The following is a 22370-nucleotide window of genomic DNA, read 5'->3' as shown; positions in this document are numbered from 1 at the left end:
TCTTGATTCATTCCTTCTATCGAATTTGCGTGTCGACGAATAGATAGCCCAAAAAGTAGTGAGGTCGTTAATAACCTTATCAGTAAGTTTTATAGCCCCTTTTCCACCAATGCCTTTGTGATTCTTCTTTGCATTTCGGAGCCGCGTTCCCATTCTTTTCTCGACATGTCCTACGCATTCCTTTTTTACTACTACGTATATTTTATTATTTGCAGTAATACCGGAGAAAACTCCAGCAAAATCTAAATATACAATATACAAAACTTGTCGCAATTGGAACATCCATGTTCATGCTTGCCAAAAGTTTCTTTGCTGATGTTGATGCGAAGTCCTTTTTCTTCTCTGATAAGTATCGATTCCCATGAAATACTCGGTTTTTAGTGCGAGCATGACGTTGAACGTTAAAGCGATCTCCCTTCGTACGATCCATTTAAAAAAATCACTGAACACACAAACAGCACAATACTTACAACAAAATATAACTGAGTATAGCTTGAAAGCTTCTCAGTGCTCACTCTAGACTGGATTATCCTTTTCATTTCAAACAGCAAATAAGTTTAGACAATTGATTGGTTTTCCATCTTTTTATATTTATACCTATGCTCGAATTTATAAGGCTCAGGTAAAAAACTATCAGGTAAAAAAAAAATTCGGTGCTCTTTCTCATCGAGTATTCTAGCCGCGGCTGCAAACTCCTTACTTGTTTAACACTCTAATTTCTGAACGACTGGGAATATCAGAAAATCCCTTTGCCCACATATTCTCCACTATATATAGATACAATTCATACACAAAAAAATCGATTTCTCCAACCCGACACACGGGATGACCCCCTTAAACAGAGCAGTTCTTATAAGTTGAAATAGGCTCTGTTGGCTGCCAACAACCGCTAGGGGATTTCGTCGTTAAAACTATAGGGTTGAAAACCTATAAATGAGAAGTTATCAATGGTTTCAAAATTGTGTTCTCCTATCTTTATTGTTTTCAGTTGACAAGTGCGATTTGATATTGGTCCTGCATTCACTTTTAGTACTGACGTTTTCACCATATATTTCGTCTTGCCTTCATTAATATGCCGCCGAAGGTAGTTTGTACATCTAGAGTTGTTCTTCCCATAATTTCGATATCTTCAACTCATTTTAATTGTTTATAGAAATATACTAAGAGTACAAGCTTTGACATCACCAGCCTGCTACATAATAATATACGCCTATCAAATGAAAGATCTCGACTAGTACTTTCCAAAGCAGTTCTAACGTTCAAACGGTAGTTCTAGAAGAGAAGCGGTTAAAATATATGATTTTCATAAACCAATATCGAAAGCAAGCATCAACCGCACATACGCGCCAAGTTTATACGCGCCGTTGTTGATATCTACTTAAACTAATTTAATAATAGTGCATAATTATAGGTTTGATAGAAAACCTTAGAAGCACCGAATGTAGTATTACCCGCCATGATAATGCACTTTATGTCATGGTCTAAACTATTTAACCTGGAAAGTTTTTTAAATATCGTACTATTATTAACAAAGTGACAGTAGGGCAAAGTTGCATTTCACCTTAATTTATTAGACTCTAAGATGTCAGTATTGCAAATACATATACAATACACTATGACCTGCATGCTATCAAGCATTCATTTTACGTTAAATTGTTCAGCGGCTTTCTCAAATCGCTTCACCTATACTTACTAATGATTGTGACAATCGCTCACTTTACGTGGTAGTCCTGTTTGTTGTTGCGTTCATGGCTCCAATGAACAAGGTTTATAAGCATTTTCGCTCCCTCCAGAAATCTATCAGTTTTAACAGTCTCGATTAAAATTTTCTTGTGAGATATAAGTATAAATAACATATGTTTAAAGGAGCACAAAAGGGACTGCAAACATAACAAGTCAGGAAACCGGAAGCTGGGCGCTTCAGGTATAACAGTTTTTTTTGCTTTTTCTGTGAGTGTAGAACTATCCCATTTGTACGTAGCCCGTTATGTATATGCATTTAGCATGTCAGATTTAGTACTTCGGGTTGTAAATTTACACGGTAAGGCAACTTTGAGCTACTGTAACTTTGTTACTAATAGTATGATTTTGATCAAACTTGGGGATAATATGCTTCATACTATATTTTATAATACTACCAACTTTTATAATTCTGGGGGTTTTACTCAATTTTCCCAAAAATATGGTTATATACTATTATTAACTTAATTTGACCAGATATCGATACGGAGAGTATTTTGAGGACTGAGCAGCATATAGAGGCAGCTCCATGAGTTTTTTTCAAATTTTTCGGTTGTGTAGTTTCTGAGAATGGGTCCGTTAAAGAAATCATCACTTTCCACCCCTCCCACTGCTCGCCTTTAAAACAAATCTCAAAACTAAGACGGGCTTCGAAAAGTACTTCCCACCGTCTCACCAAATTTCGTGTCAATCGGTACAGCCGTCTCTGGGAAAAGTGCGTATGACTGACAGACATTGAACCGATTTGAATAAGGTTTTGTTTTGCCAACAAAACCTTAAAAAGAAATATTCCGTCGATAGTTCCTCTGCCGCTATAGACGCTGACGAATGGTTGTTCAAATTTATGATAGCCACGGAGAGGGAAAAACAAATTCTCTTTAAAAAATGTGATTTATTACCGGGGGAGTGGCGTACATTTAATATAGCAAACTGGGGGTTGAATTTTTGAACTTTTTATCTTCCAACTAGACATGCACTCTTAGATTTGGTCTCATCAAGGAGAATAATTAATCTCCAGACTACTGCTCCGGATTGACTATAATCCGAAACCAAGACCAGTTGCGTATTTAATTTAATCAAATGTTTTTGCATATTCTCCTAGACTGTATTGTACGAAGCACAAAGCCCACAAACATGTCAAATCGGTAAATCAAGTCGTTTTTTTGTCAATCCAAATATAGGTATAACCTGTTTATTCAAAAAGATTTAATCAATGTATGATAAGATAATTAAACAAATCTAATTATTTCTCTTAAGTAGTGAGAAAAAAATCGTATCTTAGTCCTATAGTATAATTGTGTCTATAAATAAAATAACAATTTAATTTGTTAATAAAATCACCACCTAATCATCAGATGTGAAAAAATATTTGAAGGCCTTAACATCTTGCCGAGCATATGTTCCTCAAATCATATAATCTGAATATAATAAATTCAGGTGGCAATCGTATCTCTGACTTCATAAAGCACCTAACCCACATTTTGAACATGGGTTGTGTATTTTTAATTCTAACATCAGATTTACGAGTAAAGTAGAACGTGAACGCATTGGAGACGACTGATGAACTAAAAATACATTGAACACTGAGTTTCTTTCAAAAACGAAAAAGAAACTATTACCCAAGCCACATATTTATTATTTTGCGGGGTTTATCAACACATTATATTTTTTAATTGGTTAGTAGCCTTGAATTTTCGCTAGTGTAGATGGTAGTATCCATGCACTGAAAATGGAATCAAAATTCCAGTGGGAAAGTTACAGGAAAACCTATTAGTAGATTCACTGTATGGGCTGAATAAATTTTATTTTGCGTAGGAATGGAATTTCAGAGGTGCACATTTTATGACTAATGAAAAAGAAAATTTCGTTAGGAACAGTAATTTTCTGATGCTGAAATCTATGGAAAGTGCATGCATTTTTAGAACGAGAATGGAATTTCCATGCTTTTTATAGGGCGGTCTTTTTTTACGATTTGCTTTCTCTTGGGTATATACGTATCTGTCTCTAGAATCATCTGCAAGACGTATAGCGCATTAGAACGTTTATTTTCGCAGTTTCAACTTTGTTGTTTTGTTTCGTTAAAGTATCCAAAATCGTTTTACTTACAGGTGGTACTTTTCGCAGATATGATTTTACTATGAATATAATATAGAGAATTGTTGTTACTTGGTGATTGAAGTTTGTAGCATCGGATATTAGGGATACATGCACTCATTGATGATCCTAATATTTCAAATGCGAGGCCGAGATATGCGATTTTTGCTAGAGAAGGTGGATACCTTCTACGAGGCAGTAGAAAGAACCCTCGAAGCCTGTCCCAGATATGATATCAAAATCATACTTGGGGATTTTAACAGCCAAGTAGGGAAGGAGCCCGTATTCAGGCGATACGTTGGCTCCCATAGCTTACACGAAAAAACAAATGATAACGGACTGCGGACTATTCAATTAGCAGGGTCACACGAAATGGTTGTTGGAAGTACCTGGTTTGCGCGGAAAGCGGTCCACAAACATACGTGGGCCTCTCCAGACGGGACCACTTTCAACCAAATTGACCACGTGTTGATCGAACGCCGCCACCTCTCAGCCTTGATGAATGTCAGAACATATAGGGGGGCCAATATAGACTCGGATCACTATCTCGTTGGCATGGTGCTCCGAGCTCGAATAACAATACCACCTAGAATCCCCTCTGACAATCAGGTGAGAGTGAACACTGAAGCCATCCACAACACAACCCTCCGCAACACCTATAAGAGGGAAATGGATGCCGCAATAACCACAGTCAATAGAGGACCTGGAGATGAAGCATCAACTAATGATCTTCACAACCACCTGAAGAACGTTATCATGGATACGGCCACAAATATACTTGGCCCCAGCCACAAAAGGAGTCGGAACGGCTGGTTTGACGATGAATGTAAGCTAGCAACGGAACGTAAGAATGCCGCATACCGAGTAATGTTGCATTCTCAAAGAACGCGGGCACGCGCAGAGACTTATCACGAACTCCGTCGAGCGGAGAAGCGACTTCACAGACGGAAAAAAGAAGCCTGGGAGAACCAACAAGTCTGTGAACTAGAAAAGTACAGGGAACAACCGCACCAGGCACGGAAGTTTTACCAACAAGTCAGCAGGATGAAGCCTTATACACCTCGATGCTCATCCTGCCGAGACAAAGAGGGAAATCTGATTTCCGACAGAATGGGCATATTAGAGCGATGGGTTGAGTACTTTGATGAGCTACTGAAGAACCAGAACATCGGCGAGTTGGAGGTCCCGCCAACTGAAGACGACGGACAAATACTGCCACCACCAAGTTTAGGAGAAACAGTCCGTGCAATTCATCGGCTAAAAAATCATAAGTCGCCAGGAGCCGATGGAATTACAGCCGAATTGGTTAAATATGGAGGCGACCAGTTACACCAAGTGGTTCATCAACTTGTGCTCAAGGTATGGGACAGCGAATCAATGCCTGACGATTGGCAGCGAGGCATAATCTGTCTCATACATAAAAAGGGAGATATCACACAGTGCAGCAATTATAGAGGTATCACGTTGCTGAGTACCATCTATAAGATATTCTCCACTATCTTGCTAGGCCGGATAGCCCCATACGCCCAGAACATCATTGGCCCATACCAAAGAGGCTTCACTCCAGGCAAATCAGCAACAGATCAGATTTTCTCTCTGCGGCAGGCGATGGAAAAACTGTTGGAATATGGACAACAGTTGCACCATCTGTTCATCGACTTTAAAGCCGCCTATGATAGCATAGCCAGGGTAAAACTGTACACGGCCATGAGGGAATTCGGTATCCCGACGAAATTAATAAGACTGACTAGGCTGACCCTGACCAATGTGCGAGGCCAGATAAAAGCAGCAGGATCACTCTCAAGACCATTTGACATCAACAACGGTCTACGACAAGGGGATGCGCTATCATGCGTCCTCTTTAACCTGGCCCTCGAGAAGGTGATCCGTGATGCTGAGGTGAATGCAAGAGGTACGATCCTCTTCAAGTCCACCCAACTACTGGCCTATGCTGACGATATCGACATCATGGGAAGAACGACCCGAGATGTACAAACTGCCTTCATCCAGATCGAGCAGGCGGCGCGAGATCTTGGGCTGCACATCAATGAAGGCAAGACAAAATACATGGTGGCAACGTCAGCACCGAAGACGAATCAACCAACAACATCAAACCGCACTGGTCAAACACAAGCACGAACAAGAATAAGGATAGGGGAATACAACTTTGAGACCGTTGACAATTTCTCCTATCTAGGGTCGAAAATCACAACCGATAACAACTACGATGATGAAATCCGCGCACGGTTGTTGTCAGCCAACAGAGCCTACTTCAGCTTACAAAGACTGTTCCGCTCGAAACGTCTCACCATAGGGTCAAAGCTCTTACTGTACAAGACTATGAGCTTCCCAATCCTCATGTATTCCTCGGAAACTTGGGTTCTTAGCAAGAAAAATTGCGAACTCTTGGCCGCGTTCGAGAGAAGAATCCTCCGAAGAATTTTTGGCCCCCTACATGAGGATGGACGATTCCGTAGCCTACACAATGACGAAATCTATGAGCGATACCATGACCGTCCGGTTGTGGATAAAATCCGGCTCAATAGGTTACGGTGGGCGGGTCACTTAATCCGTATGGATGAAGATGATCCCACCCGGAAAGTCTATAAGGGCAATATCTATGGTAGGAAAAGAAGACGAGGCAGACCCTGCCTAAGATGGAGCGATGGCGTGGGCCAGGACGCCAGACAGCTTTTAGGGATATCGAATTGGTGGACCTCGGCGCAAAACCGGGATGTCTGGAGTTCCTTATTAAGGCAGGCCTAGACCGGATACCGGTTGTTGCGCCGTTGATGATGATGATGAAGGTGGATTCAAATCAGCAACAGATCAGATTTTCCCTCTGCGGCAAACGACGGTAAAACTGCTGGAATATGGACAACAGTTGCACCATCTATTCATCGACTTTAAATCCGCCTATGATACCATAGCCAGGGTAAAACTGTACACGGCAATGAGAGAATTCGGTATCCCGACGAAATTGATAAGACTAACTAGGCTGACCCCCACCAATTTGCGAGACCAGATAAAAGCCGGAGGATCACTCAAGACCATTCGACCTCAACAACGGTCTACGACAAGGGGATGCCCTATCATGCGTCCTCTTTAACTCGAGAAAGTGATCCGTGATGATGAGATAAATGCAAGAGGTACGATCCTCTTCAAGTCCACCCAACTACTGGCCTATGTTGACGATATCGATATCATGGGAAGAACGACCCGAGACGTACAAACTGCCTTCATCCAGATCGAGCAGGCGGTAATTGGCAAGAGATCTTGGGCTGCACATCAATGAAGGCAAGGCAAAGTATATGGTGACAACGTCAGCACCGAAAACCAACCAACCAATAACATCAAACCGCACTAGTCAAACGGAAAAAATAAAGATAGGAGACTACAACTTTGAGACCGTTGATAATTTCTCCTATCTAGGGTCGAAAATCGAAAATCACAACCGATAACATCTACGATGATGAAATCCGCGCACGGTTGTTGTCAGTCAACAGAGCCTATTTCAGCTTACAAAAACTGTTCCGCTCGAAACGTCTCACCATAAGGTCAAAGCTCTTACTGTACACGACATTGATCTTGCCAGTCCTCATGTATTCCTCGGATACTTGGGTTCTTAAGAAGAAAAATGGCGAATTTGGCGAGAAGAATCCTCCGAAGAATTTTTGGCCCCCTACATGAGGATGGACGATTCCGTAGCCTACACAATGACGAAATCTATGAGCGATACCATGACCGTCCGGTTGTGGATAAAATCCGGCTCAATAGGTTACGGTGGGCGGGTCACTTAATCCGTATGGATGAAGATGATCCCACCCGGAAAGTCTATAAGGGCAATATCTATGGTAGGAAAAGAAGACGAGGCAGACCCTGCCTAAGATGGAGCGATGGCGTGGGCCAGGACGCCAGACAGCTTTTAGGGATATCGAATTGGTGGACCTCGGCGCAAAACCGGGATGTCTGGAGTTCCTTATTAAGGCAGGCCTAGACCGGATACCGGTGGTTGCGCCGTTGATGATGATGATGATTTTGAACCACCTCCACATTTCGTTGAACTGGTGCCTTTAGATTACCATCCGTTTACTTCCCTAAAGGTGCATATGGGTGGAAATAGGTTTCCAACGAACTAAGAACTAAAGAGGGAGGAGAAAGAGGTTGGTGGGAAACTTGTTAGAGGAGGCATCAGAAAGTTGATCTTCCGTCGCACCACGTGCATCGAAATGGATGGCGACTGAGTCAAAAAATAACTTACATATGTACAAATGTGAACATGTAATTTTCAGTTTGGAATAAATTTGTTTGAAATCTTTGGGAGAAAGCAGAATATTATGGATACCATATCCGGGATGTGTTAAATATAAGGGAAAGGCTCGATACCTATGAGTAGGTATGAGGAGACGAGGAGGAAAAACCAAAACGTCTTTGGCAGCGACAAAGCAGATTTTGGAGAATTTGCACAATAGGTCAGGGAGCCTCAAAATTTCCAAATTACCCACTGCACTGATAGAAAAATTTCCCGCTGATGAATGAATGCATGATTTCAAATTTGGTAATTTATACATTTCTTCTTTCTAACACTAGAATCCATTTCAATCCTTGGCTTTCTGAATGTGTCTTGGAGGTAACTTTTAGATCGGTAGAATACAAAGCCACGAAGAAGGAATTCCGCCACGAAATCATAGTCAAAAAGCGCACTGTTGGTAGAAGCTAATGAGTGATTTTAACAGAGACCCATGAGGCATCAGATATAAGTTGGTCGTATAAATAATCGGAGACTATTCCATGGAAGAAATTGCGCAGGCACTTTTTTGTGTCTATCCTATTGGGGTACTGCAAACTGCCCACTCTTTACGGTAAAGCAACCGAAAGAAATGGTTTTATCTATAAAGGACAAAAAAGCGCCGGAATCTTATGGTATGTTCATCGAGGTATTCAAGCTAGTATTTAGTCAAAAACTTGTCTTGTTTTTCAGTATGTTTGACGCATGCTTGGCAGCTAATCTCCTGAAAGTTTTTGGGGCTCATGCTGAGAAGCTAATACAGAAAAGACCTTGAGTTGCCATCAGGTTACTGTCCATTCAGTATATCCACAAAACTTAGATCGACTAACGCGATCTATGCTGTTGGAGAGCCACCGCCAAAACAATAAAATATTAGAGCTGGGCGACGCACAATTGATGCGTTTCCGAGAAGATTCCAAGCGTTCGGACGAACGTAGGCGCACAGCAGTCGCCTGTTGACGAGAAGTACTCGTCGTAACGCCGGATATGGGGAGCACCTCCTATTCTGTGAGGTGAACCGACATGCTTGAGACGTTGGAAAATTGTTTTCGTGTTACAGGATGCTTTTTGTGGATATTGAGGAACCACCTAAAGAGATCTGCTCTACTCTAGGAAATCAGGGGAGGAGATTTGTTCCGATTTATGGCGCATGGACAGTGCTTTCCATGAAGCAATATCATATCTTATATAGCCTTAAAAGACGTGTCCTTTTTCCGACGTACAATAGTAATTCCGGGGAAAAGATAGGAAAGAATCGTGGCTATCTATTAGTGGACTTTCGATGGTACTTTTTTCTTTAAACTTCTTCTAGATAAAGCAGTCTTTTTTTCCATAAAATCAGCAAGAAGTTATTCAAATGCCCAATAAAATAACCAAAATCGAATTATTAAATCTAGTCAGTCAGATAAATGCAAGAAAGGAAAACGCTAAAGTGATTGTTTCGCTATGGAAGGCAACTACTTGATGAATAAAGTCAAATTTTGCAAAAAAAATGCGTTTTCATTGGTTTGCCTCGGGACTTAATGACCCATGTCTTCTTTTTCTTCAGCCTTTGTCCCATTCACAAGCGGGGTCGGCTCGTCGTGATCGGTTTCGCCACTTGGTTTTATCGAATGCCTGATCTGGGTGCAATCTCGAGGCTTTTAAGTCCCCATCCAGCGTATTAAGCCACCGTTGTTTAGGCCTGCCTTTTGGTCGTTTACCATCGACTTCGATCTTCAGACCAATCTTGGCAAGTGGACTTAATGACCCATGTGTTAGTGGATAATACGCATCCCCTGAACTGTCGTACAGTGCGCACCGAAGGAGGATTCGTAAGATTAATTTCAAATACTTCCTAAATGAGAAAGGTGTTGTGGGCAGTTATTCCTCGTTCTGTCAACTACAGCCATACTGAATCCCCTTCTTGAAAGAAGATTAAAGGACTAGAAAACTCTTTATGCCTAAAGCGTTCAGTTCCCATCTTGGATTAGTATTTCACTCTTTACTTTCATATGATGTAACTTTCAATCTAATGTGCGGTTATATGGCTTTAGTAATATTAAATATGTACATGTACGTAGCTAGATAAGATATTTATTCTGAGCTGAATTGCAATTAATATTTCAATTAAATATTAAAAAATACCATATTTTTTAATACCTAATTGATAGATATGGGAATAGCCACGTGACAGAATGTCTAGCTCAACTCCCACCTATGTTGATAAGAATTGATTTGAATTAACCTTGATCCTTCCTATATACAAGGCAAGATTTTTGCAATTGTGATCAGATGAATATAACAAATATAAACAACGCCTTGCACCAAAACTGACGTTAATGTCATTATCAAACATATCATAGCAATCTTTCCAGTTGTTATCATCGTTAATGATGGAAGCGAAAACTTTCGAGATTACTCGTATGACAACTGAATTGAATAAAAAGAAAGAAAATGAGTTGAGTCCTCTCATTTTATAAATAAATACAAGCCAAGCGACACGAGGTTTGTTTATTCCTCGAGTCAGTAGAATACTATCAAACTTTATTTTATGAATTTGACGTAGAGAAAAGTGATTAAAGATAATAGATGCTAATATCTATATAAATATAAACGAGTATGTGTTTGTGTTTGTTTAAACTTAAAATTCTTGTCTCGATATGACTGGTTAGCATCTATTCAACACAGACTTGTAAGTAGATATTACTCACTCATGCCTTAAAATGAATTTTTAATCTGGCTTATTGGTGAAGTGGATCACGTTTTGACAATCATTGATCAATCCATCTTTGTCAAAGGCATAGAAACATATGTACCTGATGCTGGACAATCGCTCATTTCTTTAAAAGGCAGTATTAAGTAAAAGGAGGCATGAGGAGCACTCCATTCATTGGACTTTTTACTTCTGTGAATATATATCCATTGACACAGGAAACACTATCGTATTTACATATCCCATAAAAGGATATCTTGTAAAATATATTATATTTTTAAATCCAATAGTTATTTAGGATCGCAACATTGAATTTCATATTGGGTTGATTGGTTATTAATAGTCGTCGTTTGAGGTACTCGGATTCATTTTAACGTTACCATTGAAATGATTGATTTCGGTTCATTTTCCAATTTATTGTATGATTTAGTGTTGAATTAGAGTGTGAAAACGATCTTGTAAAAAAATTGAGTTGCAACTATTAAGATCGATAATTTTAAATATTTGCAAATTCTTAGTTAATATAATCAAGTGTAAGTGATAATTTTTCGATAAACATTGAATAATGAAGTGAATTGTGACGTTTTTATTATAGATATAGATTCCATCAAACATTTTATTGTTGGTTCTTACTTAATATTATTTTAACGCTTTGAAAGTATAATTCAGCAATATGAATAATTTTCCCAAGAAGCGGTGCTCCCATATTATGATTTATAATGTAAATCACGTTCAAATATTACATGAGATCAGCAACAGAAAAAGAAGAGGCTAAATGAGCGTATGATATAAAAGTTTATCAGATATATATTCTGTTTGGAGTATAACCCTAGGGTTCAGCGTATTTTCGTGAGGAACTATTTTTTTAGAAGTCTTGAAAAATGTCTAAAGGCTACACATTCCTCGTCTGCTGTTCTGCACCAAGTGGCCTTGGGACGACCCACCAGTCGGCCATCTTGGGAGAGTGGATTTCACTGCATGTCGTAACCAGCAATTGTCGTCCTTCCTTGATGTGTGACCTATCTACTGCCACTTTCGCCTTCGAGATGTTCTTTGATTCATTCCAGGATTATGTTGGCTATTATCTTTGCGACGACAGGGAACACACAGATACACCCGCAATTATCATACTCAAAATGGGTCCCCTTCTTTGGGATCTTGACAATCATCCCCTTCCTCCCACTCTTTGGGAAAGGTCTCGCGAGATTTCCATACGAGTGGAAGCAGCAGATTTACAATAACTGCAGGTACAACGATAAATAGCTAGTCTGTACCCGCATGTTACGGTGACTAGCCACACAATCCACAAGACCGTCGTAAAGTGTTTTTTTCATCTCTTCAGTTCTTCGTCATTGTGGATAAGAAATTGGCCGTTAACGTTTTTCACAGGACCATCGAAAGATTCGCGACCACAAGCAAGCTCTTTTGTGAAGTGGTATGCACTTCTCAAATCATTGCGTGCTGCGGCATATTTCGCTCCTGACCAGCGCAATAGCAAAATTTCTTTTGGCACGGCACACACTACGCTGAATTTCCCGGGATTTCGCTCGATATCCTAGTTCGAGCGCGTCAAGGATCAACAGAGCCTTTAGCGCATTCCATTTATCGATCCGGTTCCACAATTCTATAGTCAGCCAGGTTTTATAACCCCTTTCGGAACGTGAACGATGACCTGTGTAGCAACCGAAAAAAAGCAATTTTAATGGCAGTCAATGCTGCGATATTTTCAGGGGAGTTACTCAGTGCATCTGCCATCCGATTCGCAAGTTAGCTCTCCCACAAATTTAAGGGGGGATCGCCATATATGCAAGAGAGGAGTGTAAATTTTTTTGCATTAAATATAGTCATGTGGGATATGAAATGAAAGGTCTCGGTTAGTACTTTCTATTCTCAGAAATTACTCAACCGGAAAATTTGAAAAAATCAGGAGGCTGCCACTATATTGTGCCTAGGCTCCGAAATACCGATATCTGTTCAAATAAAGTTAATAATAGTATATTCTTGTAATTTTTAGTAATTGACTGCAAAACCGCCCTTAAGTTCATCCTAGAACCAGCACCTGGGCTAGAACATAGAGCATTATCTTGGCAATTTTGGTGGAAATCACACTATTAGTGGCAAAGTTTGTGTGAAACAAAAGCTTATTAGAATCGAGTCGATGTCTGTCTGTCTGTCACACCCGATTTATTCGGAACCGGCTAAACCAATTGTCACGAAAATTGGTGAGAGCGTGTGATCTATTGTTCCTTTTACATACAGCAAGTGGTGCCATTTTGTGTTAAGTTTAAGGGAGGGCTCCCCATACATGTGAATGGAGGGTGCAAAATTATTAGTACTTTTCGAAACTGGTTCCATATTTGATATCGGGTGAAACGTTGGGGTGTGGGGGCTCAAAATATGACCCCCAAAAAGTGTAAGAGGTCTCGTTCTCAGAACCTATCCAACCGAAAAAGCTGAAAAAAATTACAGTGGTGCATCTAATACACCCGGTTCCGATATCTGCACAAATAAAGTTAATAATACCGTATTTCTACATTTTAGAAATTTACCCGGCAACCCTCTTATGTTCATCCCAGCATTACAAAATGTATGGGGGATGGTATGGGAATGGGGATAAGGAATAACATAATGCACAACTTGGACAAGTTTGAAGAAAACCCAACTATTATTAACAAAGTTATAGGGGGTAAAACTTTGCCAGTTTTCGTGAATTTCGTGCATTCTGGTACCTGTATGACATCATTATCACATAACAACTCGCCAATACCACACCGAAGAGAGTTCGTATGAATGGGGTCGCAAAGAATTATTTTGTTTTAGTTTTTTAGTCATTTTTTTGGGGGTGACCTATCCTTGCTTCCGACGATTTTCGATCGTTATAATTCACATCGACATGGATGTTTTTGAATCAACATATTCGAAGCCAAAATCGCTCACGCTTTTGGTCATGCTGCTCTGCATGGTAGAGGTGAGGCCCGCTCTGATCAATTTGTCTCTCCCCTGACGAACGAAACCGTCAGCAAATCTTGTTTAAATAGGCGTAGTTAGCTGTCGGAACGAAAGCTATATGCGTTCTCGTAGTTGAGGTATGGAGTGGTTTTTTAGTCAATGTTCAAGTATTTTCCGTTTTTAGCTAAAACAGTTTTATTTTACATATGTATATCGTATTTCGGAAACCAGCTGTTCTTTTCGTCGAAACGTCTTCTTCAGACACATAAAAAAGACTGAAAGAGAACTAAAAAATGCAAATATAAAAATGAATTTTAGCTAAAAACGGGAGACAGCTTTCAACCTTTTTTAACCTATGCGCATCGTATTTCCTACTTTAATAATTTTTCGGAATCGGAAGCTAACTTTTTGTTTTCATCTGATTAATTCTTAGACTTCGATGTTACCTGTTCACTCTTTTGTGAAATATTATATATACTGCATCCACTCAGTCTCTTCCTTGTTATTGTTACTTTTTCTTCCCCTTTATTTTCAATAAGACTGCGCTTCAGTTTCCATCGCACCGTCGTAAACCTCCAGTTCATTTAATCATATTTTTTTGTACATTTTATATATTTAAATAGTTACACAAACAATTCCTAAATTGACAGAAAAATCCATAAAAATCAACTTCAGCAATTTCACAAATTTTTTACCCAAGTTGAGTCCAAATAGAGGATCTAGATTTTTACTTTTAATGGCTTCACTGCCGAATTTGCATTTTTACATTCCTTAAAAAGGTGTAATTTGGAGACCACTTTAGGCGCTCTATTGCAAGAGCATCTTTGAAATTTTCAATAAAGGTGAACGTTTGGAGTAGAGACAATGTTAGACATTTTAAATTGAATATATGGACTATACATCGCAAGTATAATAGTTATGTAATATGAGAATCTTGGGCTTCTGAACAATTAAATGAAATTGTTTGACTCCAATTTTGTAACTCTGACAATTATCTCAAACGCATATTCACAAAATCAGACCCACACTTGATCTCGAATTATAACTTACATTCCATTCAGCAAAATAATCGAACCATAAAATTATCCATATAACACTGAATGCGAATCAAAAACAAGGCAACCTGGCTGATCCCCTGATCAAATATCGAGAATTCATTCGCTCCACAGATACTTTAGTTGCCACAAAACAAATTAATAATAATTGTATGGCAGAATATCAAGTCATCGAATATGCCGCATAGATAATAAAACCTAATTTCTTTCACCTTCATAAATTATCAGTTCATATGAAATTCGAGGCGCACAACTCAGCTGAAAATCGTTTGCACAGACAAAAGGTGAGACTACCAAGTTTTAATAACAGGTCGAATTCGCCGTACAACGATCGTTAGTAAGCACAAAAGCCGGCCGGGGCATGCATACTCTTGTATCGCGTCGTTAAAGATAAATTCGAGAGATATACAACGTTTCAGGTTGTTCGTTGCAAACAGAACAGGGTGAGCTATAAGTCGCTGTAACGCGTGGGTAGACAATCTGAGATCTGTAAAGTTAGGTTTTCATTCATAGTTTCCATTTTACTTTTCCTCTAAATACTTCAAAAGATCAAAACCGAATGTTACAAATGAAACAATAGTTGACAAAGGTTAGAGTCCTTTGTGTTCATCATTAGAGGTACAGAGGCGATGGTCCTTGTTCAAGGATTGCCGTAAATTTTACGTATGGGGAGGTTTAGATAGGCGGTACGGGTCCAATCACCAAGCCAAAGGGTACTTATTAAAGAAATAGTCTATTTACTGAAGGGCTAGTCGTCAGAATGACAAAAAACTACTGCTGACAATTTTTCTCAACTTGCTAAGGAAATTGATTTGTTTCCTTCAGTAAAGGATCGATATTGATCTCGTGCCCCAGGTTCAAATCACAGTCATGGATGTTTGTAATTGTCCAGAGTGGTTAGATATTGCAGTATACTGGGATTACTAAAGGCCTTACTTTCTGGCACTACGGTTTAAAAAGGGATCTGCTGGTTTGGGTTTCCGGGAAAACAACCTAAAAATTAAGGAACTCAAACTTCAATCTTCTTTGCTGCATCAAATTTTTCCCTTCATAAATGTCAGCACTGCCATTAATCGGTGTTCTAAAGATTTAACCCCCACCCTGTATTCGTTATACTTCCCCGTGATAAATGCAAAATTCTTAAACGAATAGCACATGATCATTTACCAACAAACGACCATTGTTTCCCCACTTATGTAACCCCTTTTCCTGTTTTTCGCTGTCATACTAGAATTTTTAGCTATCTCCAGCACATATTTATCAAGTTTTTTGCGTTTCTTTAGAAAAATTGGCTTCGAACCGGTCGTTATAAGAGCTTACAGAAAGACCACGTCGTTAGTCCGTTTATTGCGGCCGTTGTCGCAAGCAGATCTGTTCTTACGGTCGTTAAGCTTTTGCAGAGTCGCCTTTTTTGTCGTCGCCAAGTTTTGGTTTGTAGTTTAACTTTGTGCTGAAGTGGTTTTAAGTTCCATGAGAAACTGGTTTGGAGCAAAGGTTTTTGTAAGTTAGTAGAATATCCATCTTCTAGATCCAGTCTCTTATAAGATGTTGTATACATATATTAACGATATTTATTGTAATCAGAGCAAACCTCGATAAATTTGTACAGTATAAGTAGAATATCTTGAATGAGCTTGCACGAATTTACAAATTAAGTGCGTTATTCAGTTTTTAAGGAATTGTTTCGTATAGACTGATAAAATTTCAACTCTTATCCTGACGAAGCCTTTTGAATTTGGTTATTGTATTTTGTTTCCTAATAATCTCGTCGTTGTAACTTTTTACTGTAGCTCGGTCTATTTGCACCAGATATAGAACATGATCTTCATTTTCTTTTGACGTTTCTCGTCAGTAGTGGACAAAATTACGTCAATTGACTAAGCTAGGCATGATGTAGAAAACAAGATAAAAATTCAGAAAAATATTTTACTTGATTTGAATGAAAAACTGGACCTTTTCGAATCAGTTCTCTATAGACACGTGATGGCTCTGTTACGGTTAAAATTAACTTATAATTACAATTGAACCTGTCATCTGAACCAAAAAAAAAATAGTCCGATTAGCAGGTGGTCCGTTTGCAAAAAAAGTGGTAAAAAAAAATGTACATATACTACTAGGTTTGGAAAGTAAGGTGAATTTTTAATTTATACTCCGCGAGCTTACCGATTCTGGAAATTTTTTTTCTTTGAAGAGCGTCGGCATTGATTCTTAGTGAATTTTTCGAAAAAAAATTCCACGCATCTTCTTCAGCCATCGTCCCGTTCAGTAGCAGGGTCAGCTCGTCTTGATTGGTTGCACCATTTTGGTCTGTCTATAGCCTGGATGCAGTCGCGAGTCTTTCAAATCACCATCCAGCCTGTCAAACTACTTCGATGTTCACACCAATCTTGGCAAGTAAATTCTCATTAACGCGAATTACGTGTTATTAGTACGTTGCTGCTGCTCAAGTTTTTTCAGGTAGAATTCCAAAAACCTGGATGCTTGCTCAGGGTTCTTGTAAAAACTAAGAATCTTCATGTCGCCGGGAACGTATGTAGATATAAGCAAATTATCGTCAACTGTCAAATCGGATACACATGTCAGTCCTAGTACACGTTCTTAAGAGAGACTTGCTTTGATATGGTGGTTTTTAGATGCGAAGCTTTTGTATTTCAATCTGAATGACCGACCTTTTATATAGGACTTCTAGATATTATAAAGGTTCGCCGGTAAAAGCTTTCTAATCTTTGTGAAATACTCTTTCGAAAGCCTTGTTAGCGTTGAAAGCTTGCCTTATTCCCGAGGCGATACTATGAACCTGCTCTGTTGTGCGAGGCCTTTCTTGAAAACCAAATTGATAGTCGATGATTATATCGCGATTTGTTAGGAACGGCAGAATCTTTGATGCCTTTAGTTCTTCAAACACTCTTGCGACGGATCTCCACATGTTCGGGCAATAATCAATTTTAGTAAGGTGCCTGATGTCATTGAAAGGGAGTTCTTTTACTACTTTGCCTGCAATTTTTTCCTGGCCACATGGTTTTTCAGGATCGACTTCTTTGATAACGTAAGCAACATTTTTGACTCTGAAGCCGAGGTTCGTTTTAGCAGATGAAGGCAGCAGAATTTTAGAAGGTTTATCTTTCCATCTTTACATTTTGAATGGAAGATATTTAAGGGTAGGTTTTTAGTCAGAATACTATAAGAATACTTTTGTATACTGTGAGGCATTGGGGTAAAAATTGACTACTTTGAGCGACGGGAAAGGTTCAAGTTGTAATTGAAAATCTTTCTTCTCAACGATACAGGCCTTTAACTTTTACGAAGATTTTTCTAAGAGCTCGTTTTAATTACCCAGATTAGTTTTATTTTTCAAAATTATTTACCAATATAAATTGAAAGAAGTATTTTTTGAATTATATTTAAAAATTAACCAACAAACCCCTCCGAATATATTTAACGTTTAGCAATACTATCTAGAAAAAAAAGATTCCCGAATTTGTTCAAAAATTCAAAATACACAATTTGTCATCAAAATTGATATTATCCTCTTCAAAGTAATCCTTAACGACTGCAACGCATTTATGCCAGTTTCCGATGCAATCCTCAAAACATTTTTACAGTCGATGTTTGTTATGTCCATTAAAGCCACTTTTGATTCTCTATTATCTCCTCTCGGCTACCGAAACGGGTTCCTTGTAGTGTTTTTTTTTTGTGTAATTGAAGAGAAAGAAAACTCAGAAAGCGAAGTCATGTGAATGCGGTGACTGTTGGATGGTAATCGTTGGTAAAAATTTCACAGGTGGTAATGGCATTAAGAGAAGGACAGATTGTTATTGTAGTGCGAAATTCACTTGTTGTTTGTTCATAAATCCTTTCGTTTTGGACGAATTGCTTCACGTAAACGCTTCATAACGTATTTGGGAATACATATAAACGAGGGGACAACATCTGCGAATCACTTTAAGTCACGCTGCTTTTAGGGCGAAGCAGCGACTGATGATTTACCTCTGCCCTGGAGAGACCGTTAGTCCTCATTTTTGAGAAAGAAATGGGTGCTTTGCCCAAAATAAGAAGTCTGTTGACCAAAAAACGAGTCGAGATAGGAAGCTAGGCGTTTCAGGTATGAAAGGTTTTGTGTATTTCTTTTAAAAAGAGATTTAGGTGTACATTTGCCCCACTAGCACGTAGCACGTAATATATGCATATATTATGTGCAAATATCCACTTTCAAGTGATATTGACATTCAAACCTGGAATTTGCAAAGAAGCGACAGCTTTGACCTATTATAACTTTGCTATTAATAAAAAATATTTTACTGGTTATAGTGTACCTATTGATCATAGTATCTCCTACATTAGTTACTAATAATTTCCAGTCTCAGTTCGATTTTACCACATAGGGTGCCCTCATAGTTACCTCTCCAGATAAATACTCTATCATTAAGGTAACCTTGGCCCTTTAGCGATGATCCTATGGACAATCTTGGGTTCAGTTGTATTCAGGACAATCAAATTTGTAACTGTTGGTACTTCTGCTTGTCTGTTTTCTGGTATTTTGCCCATTCAGAAGACGAGGGTGTTTCTAACTTCCTTACGAATAAGGGTATTCTATATTTCCGCACGCAATGTATTATTGTCCAAAGCATATTCGATAGACAGAAACGCACACGTAACTATTTCTTCGGTATTCATTAGGTTTATAGTGAATCTGTCAACTGATGCAACTGATCTGTTGGCATGGACTAAGCGATTGGAGTCATAAGGTTACTTCTAGTTGGCCTGGACCTTCTAGACTGTTTTATCCGCTTTTCAAACAAAACCCATATTTCCGCGGATCCAGGTCCTTAGTGTCCAAAGCACCTTTCTCATCCTCAGGAAAGAACCTAGAATACTTTCTAGCCTCCTTTGACTTCAGTCTTTTGAAAGTTTTGCTCCAGCCACCGATCATACTCACTTAGCTATCTTTCAATTTCCTCTTTCTTCCTGCAACAATAGTTGCAATGCCCGATAGAATATTACTGTCTTCCACCGAGCGATAGGATCCAAAGAAATGAGTTTTGAAAAATAGGTGCACTCTGTCTTTCTCGTTCTCGGTAAATATCCCGTTTTCTTTTTCAAATAAACGATGGAATTGCTCTGCCTTAATATCCCTTTACACAGTGGAACTTGCCTGTCCTTGGCTAAAATCTTGTATAGTCTGGATGCTTCTGTCGACTTTCTTGAAATTATTTCGCTCTCCTATTTTGATCATGTTTCTATACGTATAACGGTGCCGGGACTGGTTAACCAGTTCTTCCTCCAACTTTAAGTGAAATTTGTAGCCCCCGATATAACTTAGATCCTTGAGCAAGTTTTTTCCAATATCATCCTTGGAAATTGACATTACAACTACTGTCAAGGCAGCGTTTACATGGTATAGATTTACCTGACCTATCTTAGTGCTAACCATTGTTTTATTATGATTGTAGCTCTTCTGCAGTAAGAGAGCATCTCCATTATCCTTTGACATGGATATTGTCTGTGATTCACTTTCCGTCCTTAGAAGAGGCAAGTCAAGGTCACACAAATTCTGCTTCTCATTAATCAGCAAGTCTAGCTGCTTGATCGCTCTTACTCTATCGATCTGCATAATTTCCACGGATTTCGGTCGAATTTTCAATTGTGTTTTCTGCGAAATTTCCTTTGGTTTCTTCTTGTGAATATACATTATGTTATTAGCAAATGCGTAGTCAATACGATACTTGTTGCTCATATTGCCTCCAAATATCTTTCATTTACCCCGATCGTAGACATTGTTTCTTTTGCCTTCTTGTTTTCCTTGTTAACACTTTGCACAGCTGTGTGTGGAAATCCTAATTTTCGGCAAATAGGTTGCTTAAAGGCCTCCATCGTTGCGATTTGGAAAGGCAAGCTGTCATTATGCCGACAGACATTATGACGGCAGTTTTCCATTATAGAGCTGTATCCCTCCAGTATAGATCCGTAGCTCCCAATCTAGAACAATAGCTTCTTGTTAATAATAGGTTCATCTCGGTTGTTCGTTATTACCTCTCCATAGGGAATCTTTGCGTCAATATAAATTCAAAGCTATTACATTCCCCATATCAACAATATTCTAAACCGTGGAAGTGCAGTAAAAAGTACAGCAATTCTCCTACAAAACTTCTAAAATATGCAATCGATGCCGACCTTACTGAATACGTAGTGAAATTCCTGACGAGAGGGTAAGAGAAGGTAGGGAGCCACCGGGCTCGGAATACAGACTTAATGAAGTAAAGGAATACTATGGGGGCTTAAATAATTTGCACCGCGGGCCGAATTTTCTCTCTACGGCCATGGGGATACCTTAGTTGCTGAGTGTCTACGGACTAAGATCAGCAAAGAAAATTTCGTCAACTCAAACCAATTTCCGTGGACTCTCGTTCCAGGTTTTTTGACAGGAAGGTATGGAGTCTTCTTCACAGGCCGCCATACCAAATCAAACGTCTCCCACCTATCATAATCCTTTAGTAGATTCCAGTTGAAGCGAGTTCCTATATCGTTAGCGTTTTTCCCTCTAAAATAAGAGTGATGCACATTAAAGTGCATTTTCTCCTAGAACTACAATGCTGCTGTAATACTAGCTAACTTGTTTCCACATTTATTGAGGGTTGCGCTGTTCATTTCCATAAAAATGAAATATTTGTGCTTTGGACCAGATAAACACAGGAGACCTCGATTTTTTCCAATGTTTGCATTGTCCTCCCAAGTTTCCGCTAATTGTCAGAGTCACGTTTTACCAGTAAACATTGGAATTCCATTAAGAAATTATTTGCTTAAATCCTAATGTTTATGACCATTTCTACAAATATTTGTAAGATGACTTGGAAACGAAAAGGGAACACTTTTCCCGTACAATAATCAATAAAACTAATATTTTGAATGTCACAACGTGCAAGGGCAATGTCACCTCCACTCGTGTTTGTCTGTTTTGCGTCTTGCATATTTATTCCTTACACGCACCTTGCGTGACCTTTTAGGTAACAGAATGAAATGCTTTCTATCCGGAAAAATAACTTCGTATTGACACTGGTTAGTACCAACAACGCTTGCATGCGTTCAAAATGACTAGAATTGATTTTTTAAAACCAATATTTTTTTCGCAATGAGAACTAGGTAATTGCTTCCAGTCCTACTTCCTGACTTCACCCGGGTTTGATCAATATCCATCGCACACGTATCATTATTCAGGGTAATTTATGGCATTTACTTGTTAGAGAAGAGAAAAAGTTTGAGGATAATTTGGAACTTTCAGGAGTTTTAGCACGTTCGTGTTCTGTAATTTATTGATACGATTATGTAAACATCGCCATTGTTAACTTTGCTAGTACAACCGGTGCTGGAAATTGTTCTTTTGATTAATGCTTTAATATCCCTTTGCACTTTCTATTTGAAGGACGTTTACACTAGTCCTTGTGAACTACCTAAAAATGGTTCACTAAATGGATTTTTTTTTATTTCCTGTGGCGGGTCATATACTATTGGAAGTTTTTTACTGATATTTATTTTCATAACAACCTTTTAATAT

General features: G+C 38.9%; 1 protein-coding gene across 4 annotated transcripts in view; it reads left to right on the top strand.

Moving 5' to 3' along the window:
• The window catches only part of LOC119648006 (zinc transporter foi), a 70400-nt gene that overhangs the window by 28725 nt on the left and 19305 nt on the right, over window positions 1-22370 (top strand). Inside the window, exon 1 of one of the 4 annotated variants that reach the window (XM_038049398.1) lies at window positions 10620-10796. The exons of 1 other annotated variant lie outside the window; for it this stretch is intronic. The gene's annotated coding sequence lies outside the window, so the exon portion shown is untranslated. Of the gene's footprint in view, window positions 1-10619; window positions 10797-16176; window positions 16326-22370 lie in introns of those variants that run through there. 2 more of the 4 variants (XM_038049400.1, XM_038049401.1) reach the window with 2 other exon arrangements.

This window comes from Hermetia illucens, chromosome 2 (assembly GCF_905115235.1).
Source record: "Hermetia illucens chromosome 2, iHerIll2.2.curated.20191125, whole genome shotgun sequence".
Lineage (NCBI taxonomy): Eukaryota > Metazoa > Arthropoda > Insecta > Diptera > Stratiomyidae > Hermetia > Hermetia illucens.
Note: the sequence above shows the minus strand (reverse complement) of the source record. Positions and strands in the feature narration are given on the sequence as shown.